Source organism: Sminthopsis crassicaudata, chromosome 5 (genome assembly GCF_048593235.1).
Source record: "Sminthopsis crassicaudata isolate SCR6 chromosome 5, ASM4859323v1, whole genome shotgun sequence".
Taxonomy (NCBI): domain Eukaryota; kingdom Metazoa; phylum Chordata; class Mammalia; order Dasyuromorphia; family Dasyuridae; genus Sminthopsis; species Sminthopsis crassicaudata.
This window is the reverse complement of record NC_133621.1, coordinates 143,621,412-143,640,634: the sequence shown is the minus strand read 5'-3', so window position 1 is coordinate 143,640,634 and position 19,223 is coordinate 143,621,412. Positions and strand designations below refer to the sequence as shown.

The 19,223-nt window shown below is 36.2% G+C and overlaps 1 protein-coding gene across 8 annotated transcripts in view; it reads right to left on the bottom strand.

Moving 5' to 3' along the window:
- ATXN7L1 (ataxin 7 like 1) overlaps positions 1–19,223 on the bottom strand; it is a 241,256-nt gene that overhangs the window by 108,932 nt on the left and 113,101 nt on the right. The gene's annotated exons all lie outside the window — the stretch shown is intronic.

Genomic DNA, 19,223 nt, shown 5'->3' with positions numbered 1-19,223 from the left:
GTGAGAGATTTTGTATGTTGGGAAGGGACCACAGTAGTTTTTTAAGCAGGGAAATGACATAACTAAAATCTTTGGAGATTTTTCTAATAATGCTTTTTTTTTGTAGTTGAGGGGAGAATGATCAGCTTAGGGAATACAGCAGTTTTCCAGGACTATGGATGTGAAGGCTTGTGACTTCATTTCTACATTGAAGGGGCAAGCCCACTCCCACTTCCACCCATGGAGCCAGAAGACCTAAGTGTTTCAATGGGAAAACTAGAATGTCAATGTTCAGTTTTTCATCCAGAGTCAAACTATGTAACTTTTTTGGATTTAGTTCCTTAACATCCGCTAGAATTAGAGGTTTTATTCAATAAGCAATTTTTTTTTTATCCTATGCAAGATTCTTTTCTTTTCTCTTTCTGTTACCAATTCTAGCTTAAAAGACCAACTCATGCTTCTTCTAGAGCTCCCACTTCCCATTTCCAACCCAAGGCTTCTTGGTTATAACCAAGTATTAATGGGAAAAAAAATGCCACTTGTGAAAGGCAGCCTTCTTTGGGCTTAGCAAGGCTTCCCAAACCCAAACTTATTCTTTTGCTGGCCAGGGTGGCATGAGTATGTTTGCTTTACTATGCTGAGACAAATGGATACTGTCAGTCCAGGTCTGTACAGCCTTTATACAAAATTTGCCTAATCAATTAACATAAAAGCAATGGAAACTTCTTTTTGTTAGTGGTAAAGTTGTAGGTAGAACAGTGTGATGGAGAGGTAGTGAACACTAGCAAATGAGAGAAGGAAGGCAAATAGAATTTTTCTAAAAGATTTAATTAGACCAGGCTCAGGAAACATATATTCCTGACACTTAAGCATAATGAAATAGAGTGCTGCTCTTGAAATAAGGTAGACCTGGTTTCAAATTCTAACTCTGATACCTACTTAGCTGGATTTTCTCGGGCAGATTACTTAACCTCTTTGAACCTTTTTATTCAATAAAAGGGAGAATATAATACCAGTGATACTCATCTCATAGATTTTAAAGATTTAGAGCTGGGAAAGGACATCAAAGATCCAACTTCCTGATTATAGAGATGAAGATTAAGGAGGATTAATAACTTTAGTCAAAGATACAAAGGTAATAAACATCAGAGGTCAGATGACATAAGCACAGTCCCTGGCACAGAGTCGGTGCTTAATAAATAAATGCTTGTTCTCAGTTTGTTTCCTAAGCAGGCCCTAGCACTAGTGTTCCTTCTACTATAATTATTATTTATATCATATTGCTTATTGATATATGCAATTATATATATGATCAATCAGTTACACAATACAATAGTATCTTACATATTTCAACTTATCTGATCCATATAACAGATAATATCATCTCCATTTTACAAATGAAGAAACAGATGTAAAGATGTTGAGATTTGTACAATATCAATATGAGAAATCAGGGTTTTTGATTCACAGTGCAGTGCTCTGCTGATCGCACTATACTGCAAGTACTAATCCAGAATGCCCCAAAGTTTCCTTTCAGAATCAACCAGAGGTTATCAGCTCTCACCAAATCTGTTTGTAAGTTTATAGGGAATAGATGTTTCTGCATCAGTAACAATGAAATTAGTCCTCACATCTGTGGAAATTATGCTCCAGACTCCAACAGTCCTTCACATTAATCTACTATCAATCATTGGCAAGGAGTGGAAAATTAAGCTCAAGTCTTTATTAAACTCTTGTTTTGCACAAAGCAAAACCAGGGCTGATTGCTCTTTTGCAGAAATGACCAATTTGCCAAAACAAAACAAACAAAAACCCTTACACTAAACAAATCAAGAAATAATAGGAAATCTGTGGGTTCAAATTCAAATATAAAAGGAGGGAAGGGCGTTATGCTGTTCATAAGAATATAGTCATGTGGCATATTGACTTAGAATACCACACATTAATATTATCTAAATTCAATTGCATTCTAATTTATTTTATTAAATATTTCCCACAGTTTAATTTCATTGGGAGGGAAGGGCGAACTGGGAAATTTTGCAACTGCATATTTGATATCTTTGAACTAAAACATTTGGAAAGACTTAAGCATATATTTACATGCAGAGTCAGGCTTGGAAAAACCTGACAGGAGAAAAAAAAAATCAGGAAGAAGAGTTCTTACTGATGGGTCATTAAATAATGTACAACTAAAAAAAAAAAGGTACAACTTTACTATTACTATATGTAAATCAATACATTTAACAAAAGCTATGTTGATAACAGCAAGTATCACATTTGATTATCAATTCTATTGCTCTTTTGAGAACACATTTACAGGGTGTCTTCTATTAGTAAAAACAATCTGCTGGATAATTGAGGTCCTCTATTTCTAGTTCATCATGGTAAATTTGAACCCGTGGGTATCACCTTTTGCCTGGAAAAATTTGAGCTGCATTGACTGTCTTTTGCTTCTCATCATTTTCATTGCACATGAAGGTAATAATAATTGTTATTTATATGGAAATGTCTATCCAAATATCCATGTATGTATGTTTGTATGTATCTATCTATTCATCACTAGAGGGAGAATAAATGCAACACAGTCAATTTTTATTTGGATTAGACCCATGTCCAATAAAGGATGTAAGCGATTGGCTCCTGGTAGGAATTTCTTCTACCAATGCACATTAACATCATCTTGGCAATTTATGGTACTAGAAACAGTGATTCTTGATTTTTTTATGTGCCATGGACCCTTTCTAAGAACAATGTTTTAAAATACATTTAATATTGAAGACATACAGAGTGTCCTCTAGTATAGAAAAAAGAGACTGTAAACCACTAGATTCTTGGCAGAGACTTTGGGGTACTATAAGGCTGCAGGTGGGGAGACTTTTCTTTGATTATGAAGTAACCAGATGAGGCTAGATGAGAGGACCTGACTCCTGGAGTGGGGGAAAGCAGAGAAGGAAGCATGACATTGGCAGATTTTAAATTATTTTTGCCAGTTAGGTGTCAAGGCTAGTCCTTTGTGTCTGCTATCATTTTGCCCTAAATATTGGCACCTTAAGGCAAAGACCTGTTCACCCATTCTTTGCTATAGCTCTGTTCTCTTGAAGCAAAATCATTCAGAAAATCTTGTTTGATCAGCATTACTACACCCTGATTATTCTTTCACTTTAGATATCCTCATAGACTAGATGCTGACGTGGTATTAATTTGTACTTTTCTAAGTTATTTTGTGAAGGGTTCATGTTTACCAGCTTGTATATTCCAACTTCTAATTTTTATTTCTTTGTATTTTCTCACAGAACCTAATTCATAGGGTCTCATAAAAACATAGGTAGTTGGGAGTCTTAAAGATCATCTAATCCAACCTTCTCATTTTAACAAAGAGGAAAAACAGCCGTAAAAATATGTATATTTTGCTACAGGAGAGATGAAATGGTTTGTCCTAAGTCACAGAACTAGGACCAGAAATTGAAGGTCCTTACACTTGTTCCTCTGATCTCTTTGTGACTGCCTCAGTATACATAATTTGGTCATATCAACAGTTAACTTAGTTATGACTAAAATCCATTAGAATATAAACCATTCTGGAACATGTTTACTGACAGGGGAGTCATGGCTTCCTAAGTCAGTGCAGGCCCTAAAGTGCCTGGTCACACATAACAGCACTGCTGCATACTAAGGCTTCTTTTGGACAGATCGATTCGGATAGTACTCAAAGGGAAAAGGCTGTGTTAGTTTTCATCTCTGCATCCCCAGCTCCTGGGCATGGGTCTTGCACAAAGTAATTGCTTAATCCATATTTATTGAACTGAAATGAACTTTGTGTTTATGGCCTGTTGAAATAATGATGAAATAAGTGTTTAAATACAATTTTTTTGGACAAAGGGTTTTCTTTTTTAAATAAAAGGGCGTTGGTAGGGTAATCTGGGGGGCAAAAGTGGACCCCAGATTCAGGATTCTAGTTTCCTAATGTTGTCTATCTTACAAACTAGCTGTGTGATGAAGGTAAGTGATTTTACTACTCTTGACCAGTTTCTTCATATGTAAAAGGAAGATTTTGGACATGGTCTCAGGTTCTTTCCAGTTAAGGCATTTGAAGATCCTGTTATCTGAGAATTCTACAATACTGTGCAAATGTCCTTAGGGGTGCCAGTGCTGTAATCACAGACATGAGTATAAGGGTTGAATAAATCTAAGTTATTAGCAGGGTAGTATTGTGGGCAAAGTTGCATTTTTGGAGTCACAAGACCTGGATTCAAATCCCAGCTCTGTTTTACTGTTTTATGTTGTCTTGAACAAATCACTTAATATAGAGAGTGGAAAGATTAAAAAATCATTAGATTCAAAATTAGAAGGATCGTGGAATGAATCTTTGCTCTGTCACTTGTGTGACCTTGGGAAAAATCATACAAAAAAAAAATCTTTGTTTTGGGGGGTGGGGAGAAATTTAGTGACTTGTCCAGTGTCACACAGCTAGTGTCAAGTGTCTGAAGCCAGTTTTGAACTCATGTCCTCCTGACTCCAGGGCTGGTACTCTTAACTACTGTGCCCTCTAACTGCGCTGTACAACTTATCTAGAATTCCTTATCTGCAAAACAAAGGATTTGGATTCGGTGACCTCTAAAATCCTATCTAATCTACAGCTATGATCCTATGATTATGTCATTTAAAACTCAAATGAACAGGCAGCTCATTTGAGTCTTTCCACTTTAGTTTCTTTATCTGTAAAATGAAGGAGACTGGATTCGACAATGCTCGGATGAATACATATAAAGGTGAAACACAAAATGGACAAATCTCATATTCAGATTGCTCTATTATTTCCTACTAAACTGAATCAAATCTCACAATAAAGTCCTCACATCCTGCTGTACCATCATTGCCCTCCTAAAGCAGTTTTTATGAAACTGGAACAGTTTCACTTGACATTGTATTTTTACAAAACTAATTGGGGGCAAGAGTAATGTTTTGACTCCATAGATATTCAGTGATGAAGTAGAAAGATCATCTCACTCAAACTAATATTTTCAACAGTTTTATCCTAAAAATGGACATATTGGCTCTTTGCACATCCTGTCTCTGCCTTCTTCCTTTTTTATTTTTTTATTTTTTTAAGTTTATTATTAGAGGAATGAAGTGTTTCAGGGCACTGCAACCCATGAGAAGAGCAAAACAACTGTCACAGCCAGGAGCAAACACTGTCTTCTCTGTGCTCCCACAGCTGGGCTCAACACTGGAGAGCAGAGAGAGCCATCAGGTGGTTTCTGGAAAGGTTGGACATGCCAGCAGGGCAGGCTATTAAAAAGGACAATTTCTCTTCCAGAACAGCATGAGAAATACATACGAGAGAAATGTGGAGAAGCGATGGGAGTCTGGGGATTGGTCAGAACTTTGATCTAAGAGGAAGTTGAAAGGAAATGTACATGTAACCCATTCTTGATTATCTGTACTAGTGGAAAGAAGGATTATACAAAAAAAAAAAAAATACTTGTTATGCTTTCCTTTGGATTGTCTATTACTTTTCCATGTTAGATTCTTTCTTTTTAATTCTTTCTGATTTAGGTGAATGTTTAAAATTAGTTTACGTTTACCATTCTTACCATCAGCATGTGATGGGACTTTTTCATTAGAATGATGACAACTTATGTGGTATGGATTCAGAATTCTCCCAGGAAAATATACATTTTGTTTAGATCATTTTTATAGCTTGTGAGTAGAAAAGTGAAATACTTACTGTTTTCAAATAGAAACAAAGAAAATAGCTATTAGAGTAAAAAGATGTTAAGATTTCAGGTTCTCCCTTCTTTTCACTTAAGGTCCTTATTTTAAAGTTTTAGGAGGGAACAAACTTGAAATATATATAGATTTGCAAGTTGTGGAATCTCAAACTGGAATTTTTTAGCAAGAGATAAGAAAATTATTGAGGCCAAGATAACCTGGGAATCATAAGATCTTGGAAATTTGAAATCCCTTCTGTCTCTAGTGTAGAAAACTGTGCCCCATGAATATATTTTGCAATGGGAGAACTGAACTACTGACTCATTCCCCTCCCCCATCCTAATTGCAGTCTAGAATGGCACCATGTAGCAGAATGGCATTTCAGACTAATTTTAGCTGTAGATGAAAAGTTGAGGCTGAAATCTCTATTTTGAAGCCGAAGTCCCTATACTTGTAGTTTAACTAGTTATATTGCAAACCATATACACTTGTAATATTTAGATCAAAGAAGTTTAATATTTAAAACTGCCACTAGATGAATTTTCCTACAATAATACATAACAGGTCACTCCTCTGCTCATCAACCTTCAATGGTTCCCCTCTACTTACAGAATAAAGTCCAACTTCCTCAGGATGAACTTTCTAATTACCTTATAATTTTATTCCACTCTCCCCAGAGGGGCAAAAGAAAACTGAGAAAAAACATCTGACTCAAGAGTTCTAAGACCTGGACTGGGATCCTGTATTACTATAGACAGAACTCCAGCTCTAAGAGACTAGTTTCCACTCTATTCCTATATCCTAAAGGAGAATGAAAAGGTTCTAGGCTTTTTTGAAGTTTGGAGGAGTGGCTTTCTTCAAGATTTCCTCATCCTCCATTTACTAATTCACAAAGCTCATTGTTTTCTTTAAGTATGAAGCTAGACCTTGGAACAAAAACAATACTGATTATACCCACAGTGCTTAGTGAATTAGGGACACAGTCAAAAGTCCTTGGAAAAATCTAGAGAATTTTCATTATTTCTCTTTCTCCATTGTTTACACACTAATCAATCCCTTACTATCTGGCTTTCAACTCTTAACACTTTACTAAATCTGCTTTTATATCTTCTTAATTGCTAAGTCCAGTGACCAGCTCTGGTTCTAGCATCTGACCTCCCTTTTTCTGAATCTCTTCTCTCTTTGGTTTCCCTGATATTATTCTCTTCTGGTACTCATCTTATCTGACTAGTATTTTGGGGTCTTCTATGTTCACATCTTTTCTTGGTCCTTCCTCTCCCTCCTAGGGTATGTGTCCTTTTGTTGATCTCATTCACTGCCATGATTTCAGTTATCACTTAAATCCATCTTTTAATTCAGCATCAATCTTTCCTCTGAACTCCAGCCTTTCATTCTCAACTAGCTGCAGGACATTCACAAGAATTTCCAAAAAGAACTCATCAACTTTTGACAGACTATAGCCCAGAGACCCTAAATGATTTGTCCATGGTCACATGGTTCAAAAGCAATAGAGCTTGGAATGAATCTCAAGCTTCTTTGGTGATTAAGTCCAGCTTTCTTTCCAATGTGCTACTCTGCATCTAGCAAGTGGATTTAGCTTTTCATCTCTTTTTCTGTCTGCCCTTCCTCTATTAGTAGTACCTCTACCATATGGTAGTTCCATTTAGTGTATTTTTGGCAGATACTGGAATGCTTTGCTATTTCCTTCTCCAGCTCATTTAACAGATGAGGAAATGGAGGCAAACAAGAATAAGTGACTTGCCCTGGATCACATAATTAAGTATCTGGGACTAGATTTGAATTTAGGAAGATGAATCTTCTTGACTTCAGGCTGGGCACTCTATCCATTGAACCACCTAGCAGTTTGGCACATATTAAGCACTTAATAAACTGTTTGCTGACTGATGATGGGCTGACTACTAGTTCCCTACCTGAATATTAAGTAGTGGTAAAGGCTGCAAACTTTTCCAGTGAAAATTTTCCCTAGCCTTGAACCCACAAAAGTGTTGATTTTCACCAAAAGTGTCAAGTTCACGGTTTCAAAACTGCTGAGTGTAGCACAAATAGGATTGAAATGCAATAAGGAAATGTTTAACAAAATAAAAATATAATATAACATAGGTAAATTTAATATCTGTTTTTAAAAGTCAAAGACTTAAATTTGACTCCACTTGGAAACACATTAAACGGGAAGAGAAGAGAAAGGAAGAAAAGGCAAGAAGTACCACATCCCTTCCCATCTCAATTCAAAGTCAGGGATGCCTCAGTAATGTGAAGGTAGCCAGTTAGCAGTAGCAATTGGATGAATAAACAGATGATATAAGGAATAATTTCAATTGAGATTTCAAATTTAAGCTAGAAAAGGTTTGACAACTTGCTTATCTTAAACACAACTGTAAAGCAGGTGAAGGAAAATTGTTCCATTCTTTTGTCAGCCACCATACCATCCTTACCCCTCTCCCTTCCAAAGAAACTCCTGATACATTCATATTCTTAGACCCTATAATAGCTATTCTTGAGAAAAGATCAAAAACTCATTCATCAACAATATGAATGGCTGAGTGTTAATCATCCTACTGGATTTGTTTATAAAAGAGGTTAGAGCAAATTTTCTTAAAACCTGTCATGTCACGGACCTCTATGACCATTAGTGGAAGTCTATGTTACCTTTTCCCAAATATTTTCAAATGTCTAAATAAAATACATAAGATTACAAAGGAAACCAATTCTATTAAAGTAGTTGCTAAAAAAAAAATCCCAAAACATGCCCCTGTCCCTCAGGTTTATGGAATTTAGATCAAGAACTTTTGAATTAGAATCTTAACGTCAATGGCCAGATATTCAATTGGCTGAGTTTGGGGCATAGCCAGATGTAGGAGACCTTTTCAGAGGAGCATTCAAGTTCAACCCACTTTTCTACACTGTTTCTGGTTAGTACAAAAGAAAGTGGTGATGGTGAAATGAATGGTGTGATAGCAGGGAGCAGTGTGATGTGGGGAGATGCTGAAAGGATAGCCAAATTAGGGAAGTGTTTTGTGAGTGACCAGTCCTAATTCCCCACATTGGGATCAATGATTCTCTTCCATGCCCCAGGCAAGTCTGAAGAGAAGCTTCCTTTTCCAATAAGCCCCCCCCCCTCCAATTTCACTTGAATCTCTACTTCTCTAATTAAAAGAACCTCAAGATACTTTCTATTATACAACCATGCACAGGTGGCACCTTTCTTTCCAAAATAGCTGGGTCTTGTAAAGTAATGTGTAAATTAAAACCTACTTTGAAGTCTTATGTAAAGAATTCATTTTAAGGTAATCATTCTAACTCATCTGTTGTGTTAAGTCTGCATTTTGAAAGACTTGATTTTCTTAAAGCACACCTGGAGTAATCAGTTTATTATGGTCACTGCAAAGGTTTAGGGGAAATGGAGTAAATAAGCAATTCTCTGTTCAACAACTAATTGGTAAAATGTGTTCTTTGGGGAGGGATAGAAACAGATGTGTTTCCTTTCAATAGTTTCCAATATAATTAGCTTTCGTAAGTAACATTCCCATTTAGTGTCATTTCGTGCTCCCAGGTCTATGATTGTATATAGAGATAGTGATAGGGATATATCTATAATTTTATTGCTATAGAGACCTCCCAGATGAGATAAGTTCCTCCACCAAGGCAGATCCACAATGAGGAAATGCATGCTTTTTGAATGTACTAGAATGGGTATTCTCTTGGATGACACTTAGCAATAAGCGGTCCTTATCTAGGTAAAAACAAACAAACAAAAAAACCAAACTACAACAAGGTACTTAAGCTTCCAAACATATTGGCCAACTAGTATCAATTCAAATGACAGAACCTGAAAGAAAGCTTAGATCTGTCCTAATTTGTTCCTACCGCCAAATGAAACAACTTTTCAATAGGAGGAAGTCCCTCTAACATTATTTGCTTTTTCATTTTGGAGACATGGGGACTGCCCAATCCCCCAAACAGTGACCTCTAAACGGTTACTATAAAATGGAGCAAGGGTACATATACAATGAATTAAAATGAGTCACATGAAAAAAAGACTGGTATCTTATCTAAAATCCTAAAGATTTTACAATCACAGATTTAGAATTGGAAAGGACTTCAGAGGTTAGATTAAGTTCATTCACCTCATTTTAGAAATGAGGAAACTGAGGTCCAAATACATTAAATGACTTGTCCAAGGTCACACAGCTAGTAAGAGTTTGAGACAAGTCTTGGACTCCCAGGTCTCCCAGACCCCTAGGTCCCATACAGGAAGGGAAAGCAGCACAGCACACAGCTATCAATAAAGAAGTCAAAGAGGGGTTTAAGTGTCCTTGAGCTTTCAGTACATACCCACCATCAGTTTTAATTTATGTAGCTAGTAAGTAAAGGAAAACAGTTTCTAGACTAGAAGTTTTCAGGACATGTGAGGAAATTAAGCACTGGACCTGAAAAAAAAATCTATTCTATTCTGTTTCTCATTCTACTTCCATTCAGTTGTCTCTGGGAATCTGCCCATGTAGTGGAACTTCATGTGTGGCTGCAATCTGCAGACTCCTGGGACACAGCAGAAAGAATTAGGCAGTGGCCCTGGTAAATGAGAATGGGACCCATGATCATAAGTTTGGCAGACAGATTCAATTTTTTTTCCCTGAGCTCAATAGGGTTGGAGACTGTTTGCAAGGCTGAGTTCATCTTGCCAATTTAATGATGGTAAGTGATTCCCAATGATGTTTTTGTAATACTCCAGAGTGTATCCAATTATCATGAGGTATATTACAAAATTCTCCAAATCAAGTTAGTTTTAATTCACATGCATTTAAAGGGTAAATGAAATCCAATGTTTTTTTTTTTTTTCCCCTCAGTTCTCATCATTCTCAACCTTTTTGAAATTTATATTGTGCCCTCCTTATAGGATCACATAGCTGGAAGAGACCTCAGCGGCCATCTAGTTCAAACCTCTCATTTTCTAAATATGAAACTGAAGCAAATTGGTGCAATGACCTACTCAGAGCCCCAGTTTTGTGTGAGAGAGCAAAGATTGGAAAACAGGTCTGTTGACCACTCCTCCCTCCCTAGCATTTTTTTCATTGCGTTCTTGAATTTATTCTTTTGTAGCTTCCATGACTCTACATGAATATTTTGTATAAAGTTGTCCTAGTCAAGACTGCTATTATTAATAAGTTATAAACCAATCTTCCCATTTTAAACATTTAGAAATTTTATTTTAACATTGCAATTAGTCCATTCATTGGACACCAGTTGAGTTCTTCCTCTTCCATGTTATACTCTTTCTCTGGGCCTTCCTAGCAATTCAGAAGAGCATCTTCCTCACCTAGTTAACCTGCTACCTTCTCAAAGTCTTCCTTTCTAACCAATTCCCCAGATCACTCTACCCTGGGCTATCTCAGTTGCTTTACCTAGCATTTGCCTATATGTTCTGCATTCATATCTCGGATGGAGTATCCAGGACTTCCTTAGGAATCACCATGGTCCTCTATCTGTTTGCCATTCCTCCTCCTTTCAAGGCAAAGTATCTCCTATTATATTGCTCTGTCTGTATTAATTGTCCCCTTCCCCACTGTTTCACCTACATTTTTTGTGGAAAAAATTAACAAAACTGGATGGGACAAACCTGTATATAATATTTTATTTCTCTTCCTATGGCTCTGATTGCTCCTTCATTATTTTTGATTGACCTCCTTCCTCCTCACCAATAACTGTGGGCATCTCAAAGGTTCTATTTGCTACACTCCCTTTTTGTTCACGTGTGAATGTGTGTATGTGTATGAGAGAGTGTGTGTGTAGGAGACTTGTTCTATGATTTTTATTAGGGTTGCTCTATAACATAAAAGAGTCTTATAGAGTTGTCTCTATACTCCCAAATCCACATTTCTAGCTATGGCTTCTCATCTTTGCTCCAGTTTCTTATTTTTAATTGTTTACAGGCAGTCTTCTCTCTAGGATGTTTCATTGTCACCTAAAATTCAGTACATTCAACAGTAAATTGATCCCAACTTCCACCCTCCCTGTAGAGTGTTGGAGTCAGTTTTGATCCTTCACTCACCTTCATTTCTTTGCATCCAATATGTCACCAAGTCCTCTTATTTGTTCCTTCAAAATGTGTCTTGAATTCACCCCTTCTCCTTTATTGCCAGCATATGCTAATTTATGTCTTTTTCATCACTTGATTCCTGTATTACTGACAGCCTCCTAAATAATCTCCCTGACTTCAATTTCTTTAGCGCCAGAAATCTTACTGAAATATCACTTTTATCATCCCATTCCCACGTTTAGGAACATATAATGAGTCTGCATTGATCACAGAGGAAGTAGTGTGATGAAGTATTTAGAGAGCCAAGAAGACCTGTCTCTGACACATATTGGCAGCACGACCTTGGACAAGTCATTTTAGAAGCCAAATTGCAAGAAGGTTGACCTCCATGGGTACTGAGCTTCTTCAATTGGAAGATTGTAATCTACTCCTAATCTCTATTGAACTAGTCCTAACTCAGTTGCATTGTTTTACACACAAACTTCATAATTTGGTTCTTTCTAAGCAACTGAATTTTTTTCTACTCTATAACATGAACTCTACAGTCAGGTTGTTCTCTTCACTATCTACTCTTGTAAGCACTATTTTTATTCTTGTCTCTTAACGAAGTTGCTGTTGCTCAGAGTATTGTATAACTTCTTAATTGGTCTCACTGCATCAGGATCTTCCATCTCCAATCCAGCTTCTTCACAGCTGCCAAGTAGCCCTGAAGCACAGGTCTGATCATGTCACTCTCCCCTGCTCAAGAAGTACCAGTGGCTCGCTCTTGAGAATAAAATATAAACCACTCTGAGTGGCATGGGAAGCCCTTCTCAGTCTTTCCATAATGATTGACTTGCCCATTATTTTCCCTCCAACATTATGTTCTAGATGACTGATATATGTCTCTTTACGTAGTAATAGTCCATCTCCAGCCTCCATATCTTTGTATAGTCTGTCCCTCCGTGTCTGAACGCCCTTACTTATTCATCCATCACTTCTTGGCTCCATTGAAGGCTCAGCTGAGGTGTCACCCCCTTCAAGAAGTTTTTCCTGATACCATTCACTATTAGTTCTTTCTTCTAAATAATTTTGTATTTACTTAGCATTTATCTTGTAATATTACCATTCTTATCACTCAATAGAAAGGAAGTTCTCTAAAGGCAGAGACTACTTCACTTTTGTATTCGTACCCTAAAAGGTGCCTACTTCTGTGCTTGAGAAGTGAACATTAGGTGCTTTTAAAATGTTCTCATTTGGAAATGTTCCTTTCCTCTTGATTCCCCCCTTCCAAATTCTATCCATTTTTAGGACCAGCTAAAGCCCCACTTCATTCATCATTTTCTGCCTGTCCACGTCTCTATTCCAGAATCTCAAGAGCTAGATCTAGAGGTTCTTAACTAAGAGTCTCATAATTTGTTTCTAAGAAAATATTTTGATTGTATGGGAGGGAGGGGATAATTTGGAAAAATTAATGCAAAGGATAATATTATAAAAAAATTACTCATGCATATATACTGTGAAAAAAATTATAAATTAAAAAAAGAAAATATTTTGATAACTGTATTTCAATACAATCAGTTTCCTTTGCAATCATATTATTTTATTTTATGCATTTAAAAACTTTATTCAAAGGAAGAACACATGGGCTCACAAAAGAGTCCAAGGACACACAAAAAAAATAAGAACCTTTGCTCTGGTCCAACCTAAAGAAGACTCTCCTATATATTAAACCTAAACAACACCATAAAGCTATCTTACCTCTTGGGCAATTAATTCCACTTCTGGACAGCTTTCCTTTTAAGCTTATGTTTCTTTACATTGCCTCATTATCATTTCTACCTACTCTTTAGCGTTAAAAAGAACAAGTATAACTCCTCTACCATATTACAGATATTCAGAGACTTGAAAACAGCTATTCTGTGCCCCCTAAATCTTTTCCAGGCTAAATATTCCTAGTTCCTTCAATTCTGCCACAGCATGATGATGGAGGCTTTTCACTGTCTTGATCTTTTCTGGACACTTACCAGCTTATCAAGATCTGTCTTAAAATTCAGGGGCTTGAAAATGTTTGTGGCAGCCCTTTTTGTGGTGGCTAGAAACTGGAAAATGAATGGATGCTCATCAATTGGAGAATGGTTGGGTAAATTATGGTATATGAATGTTATGGAATATTATTGCTCTGTAAGAAATGACCAGCAGGAGGAATACAGAGAGGCTTGGAGAGACTTACATCAACTGATGCTGAGTGAAATGAGCAGAACTAGGGGATCATTCTGCACTTCAACAATGATACTGTACGAGGATATATTCTGATGGAAGTGGATATCTTCAACATAGAGAAGAGCTAATCCAATTCCAATTGATCAATGATGGACAGAATCAGCTACATCCAGAAAAGGAACACTGGGAAATGAGTGTAAACTGTTAGCATTTTTTCTTTTTCTCCCCAGATTATTTTTACCTTCCGAATCCAATTCTTCCTTTGCAACAACAACAACAAAATTCCCTTCTGCACATATGTATTGTACCTAGGATATACTATAAGATATTTAATATGTATGGGAATGCCTATCATCTAGGGGACGGGGTGGAGGGAAGGAGGGGAAAAATTCAGAACAGAAGGGAGTACAAGGGATAATGTTGTAAAAAATTACCTATGTATATGTACTGTCAAAAATGTTATAAAATTAATAAAAAATTTTAAAAATTAAAAAAAAATTCAGGGGATTGGAACCCAATTGGGTTCCAGTGTTGCAGATATGGTCTGACTAAGGCAGGGCAAAGTGAAACAATCTTCCTAATCCTGGAGTCAGAAAGACCTGAGTTCAAACCTGACCTCAGTCACTAGCTGTGTGATCCTGGGGAAATCACTTAACCTAGTTTGCCTCAGTTTCCTCATCTGTAAAATTAACTAGAGAAGAAAATGGCAAACCATTCTAGTATCTTTGCTGAGAAAACCCTAAATGGATCAGTCAGACACAACTGAACACACTCTAAGATCACACTCATCTCTTAGCTGAACTTCCATCAAATTCTAATGTAGCGAGCTGTCGTCTCTAGAAGCTGCCGGATCGCTCTCTGGGAAGAGATCTGCTGTGTCTTCTACTCAAATCTCTCCGACAGATTCTTCTTCCTGTAACGAACCGTTGTCTCCAGGCAGTTGCTGTTAACTCTTGTCCTTAGAAGTGACTTCCCTTCCTGCAGAGAGCCCCGTCAAGCCTGATGCAATGCAGAGTCTTCTTCTTGAATCCTGGCTCTGAATCTCCTCCAGCTCTTATCCTTCTCCAGGCCAATCTGATCTCTGCGCCCAATGCTGTCTCTTTTATCCTCCCAGAGAATGGGCGTGGGATAATGCAAGGGCTTCTGGGAAGAACCACTTCAGCCAATGAGCCTGCTCCTTCTATCAAGTCAACCTGAGTTCTCACCTTGTAATTGTCCAACCTGAATTCTCACCTTGTCACTATCCAGACAACCTGAGTTCTCACTTAGTAATCCTAACATCCTACCACAAAGTATAAGCTATAATGATAGGTTTTTTTTCACTTTACTGTTTCATATGTATGTGGATATGAATGTCCTATTATACACAAATTTAATCATGTATATTTTTGTTTCCCTCAACTCATTTCTTCGTGGACAGGAATTCTAATTAATCTAATGGTTTTTTTGTGTCCCTCCAAAATGACCAGCAAAGTCAAGTCAACTAGAGCAGTGCTGAAGAAATAGTAAATGTTGACTGATTCTTAATGATTTTGGGTGGGAGTGATAGTGTGGCAGAAAAGAGAGATCAATGAAAATTAAACAGGAAGAGTCTTCCAACTCAAAATGGCAGGAAAGTTTATTCAGGAAGGAAGGATCTCTGTCTCCTTAACTTGGCTTTTAAAGGACCTAGCACAGAACCATGGCCAAATAAACAAGTCCTTGTTGTGCTCCAGATAAACTAAGTATATCTGGTATAGATTTCATGATAAAAATCAAGCCTACTACCAAAACAGGTGGGCTTTTTTCTTGGAAAAAGAATTGCCTCATTTGATACATGGACCCTGGTACATAGAAGCAGTGCTATAAATATGTAATGATTTAATATAAAATGGAAAATGGATGGATCCCAAGGCAGTCTGATTGCTTGGAAGAAAGAGCACTTATCCACTGCATGTTTTACAAAACTTTTAAACTTTCCCTATGCTCAATGTAGAAGAGTGATCATGATCCACCTGCCTTAAAAGTGAGCAAATTTTTAGTTTCATACTGTTTTCTTTAAAAGATAGTTTCTTTTAATTCCAGGAGAGTTTCTTTAAGTTCTGTAGGTTCCTCTAGGCCAAGAGCAGCTATTTTCTATAAGTAGATTCTAGGGGATGAACTCTTTGCAGAGAGACTTCTATTTTTCTGAGTGCCTCAGGAAAACCTCCAAAGTCAAAGGATATAAGATTATTTTGCATATTTTGCATGTAAGATTTCTCTCTTTTTTTAAAACTTAATTTTTCTCAAGGGTTTTTATTTTCATCAGAGTGGGAGAGTTATGTTTTTTTTAATCACAACTTGACTTTTATGAAAGTGTTTTGCATAACTTCACAAGTGATTTCTTAATTGTGGGAAGGGATAAGGAGGAGAACCTAGAACTCAAAAATTTTAGAAACAAATGTAAATTTTTTTGACTGTAACTAGGAAAAATATTAAATAAACAAGATTAAATGAACAAGGAAATGTGAAAAATAAAAAGATTATTTTGCATAAATTAACTGCTTTTTAATTCTTGATAGATCTAGCCTGAACTATCATTTCTTCCATAAAGAGGAGCTCTTACAGAGACTGGATATTATTCACTTCTCTGAGGCTCAAGGAACAGGTTGCTTAAGGCATTAAAAAGGTCTTTAATCACAACTTTTGTCTATTTGGGCCCAAAGTTATACAATTTTTTGGTTGAAGTATTAACCATTTAAGGGGAAGAGAAATAGGTCCAAGCTGAATTTTATTTATTCATGTTATCCTTATTGCCCTAATTATTTTATTTTTCATTTATTTTATTTTCCCCACCTAATGGTGGGGAGATATTTATTCCTCCATTATTTCCAGGAATAACAATTGAGTTCACACAAAAATAGTATTCATGTGAGTCTTTAGAAATGCAGTGGACAAATCCAGCTCTGGTACCACAAAGAATTTCCTAATCCTCTCAGATGAAAGTGGTCCTTATCACATTCTACCTTGTATTCTACCTGTAGTATACATGTCATATACTCCCATTAGACTGTAAACTCCTTGAGGGAAAGCATTATTATTTTCCTCTTTCAGGGTTTCCTAATGTGCCTTGCAAATGAAAGGATTAAGAATACTGAATTGAATATTACAGAAGGTTTGAACTGGAAGGAATCTCTTAATTAGATCTTCTGGTTTTAATGCTTTTTTCCATAGATGAAGACTAGAAAGATTAGGTAACATGCCTACTACATTCATATAGCCAGTTAGTGGCTGAAACAGGACTGGAATCCGGGTATCCTGAATCCCAGTTGAAAATAACAGATGAAAAGGGATCTCTCAATCAAAAAGAACCCGGGTAATAAAATAACTTGGCCTAGAGCAATTTTGGAATATCATCTGCTTAGTACCTGTGGGTATACCCATACTCTTGGCCAAATCAATTTATGGAACCACACAGACAACCCGGGCAAATAAACTGAAGTAGAAAAGAAGTGGGAAAGTGGAAGGAAATTAAGAGAAGCATAACGGATATTTCCTACCAGGAACCCTTATATATACATGCAACCTTATTCTTATTGGAGCATAGAGAGTTAAAAATGAAGCAGCTCTCAAAAATGAAACCTAATTATCCATGGCAAATTATTAAATGACTAAGGTTCTGAGCCTTATTAAAATAAATGTTTGGTATATTTTCTTCTCCTCTACACTTCTTCACTTGTCAGCATCTCCTGGCAGCAGTTGGAACAACCGTACTGATTTTTCTGTATGTGCAAATCATTATGATTTACCAAAAGAAAGAAAGAATAGATTAAAAAATCAGCAAAGTGATTAACAATATAGGTATGTCAATTAAAGCATAGAAACTATTAAAAGTCAGAGAAGGAACTATCTTAAGGTTACCTTCTAGTCCTCATTGCCCTTCTCCTCTTTAGATTGATCAAATGAGAAAACATGAAAAGTACTATGTAAACATTAAAGGATCAGACAAATATCTGCTAATATGAATGTCACACAATAGGTGTCTCCTCTTCCCTACTTCCCTCTTCCCCTGATTTTCTCTTTTAAAAGTCTTTCTTTTTTTCGCTTCTATAACCTTTCATTTCTCTGGTTTTTCTCTTGTTTTTCTAGCTACCTGAGTTTAAGAACATATGACAATTTTTTAAAAAATTATTTTCTCTCAATGTCTCACTCTATGTTCATCTCTTCCAGATGCTTTCAACTATTATCAATACATAAATTCTTCTAAAATCTGCATCTCTAAATGTAATCTTACATTACCATAGTAATCTCCATAGTTCTCCAACTATCTGCAACTCATTAAATTGCCCTTCCCTTCCCTATATACCCGATTCCCTTACCCAATTTCCCCATTTCATAGAATTACAGAAATTTAAGCTGGAAGGTACCTTAGAGAGATCATATTAACTTGGTATTACAATTCATTCTTCCCTTTCCCCAGGCTTAAAACTTGGGAGACTTTTTTTTTTTCATCTTTCTATCTAATTACATATTCCAATTTCACAAATGTCTTAGGAATTTATTGCATACTTATAAATCACTGCTAGAATAATTTAAAAAAAAATACCCTCCAAACCCAAATCCCCCCAAACCAAAGCAAAATAAAAACCAAGCCCCTGTTCTTTCTTCATCATCATCAACTATTCAACAACAAATATTTAGCACCTACTGTGTGCCAGTCACTCTGCAAGGAATTAGGGAGGCAAAAATAAAGACTTTGGATCTATCATGGCTCCCTACTGCTTACTGAATACTCAATTTCTCAGCCAGATATTAAAGGATCTTCATCACCTGGTTTTCCTTAACTATTCCATCTGGCTACTGTTTCCTAACATGAAACCTCTATTCTGGTCAGTGTGAATTACTTACTAAACTCTCTAATATGTCATGCATAACTTCACCTCTGTGTTTGAACTATTCTTCCAATCTAAAATGTCAACTTCATTGCTCTCACTAATCCATATTCTATGCTTTCTTCAAAGCATACTTAATAATCACCTATTCCATGGGGATTTCTAAGAATAATTTTAGCCCAAAATGATTTTTCTTTTTCTTTATAAAGAAAAATCAAATGTATAATGAAAAGCCATTATACATTTTACATATAATGAAAAATCATGGGATGGAATATATATCTACATATACAAATATATTCTTATATATATGCATATATATACACACATATCTTTGTGTATGTGTATTATTGTATACATGTGATACAGAATATATCTCATTCTTATTTATATATTACTTTGAATTGTTCTCTAGCTGTTTTTTT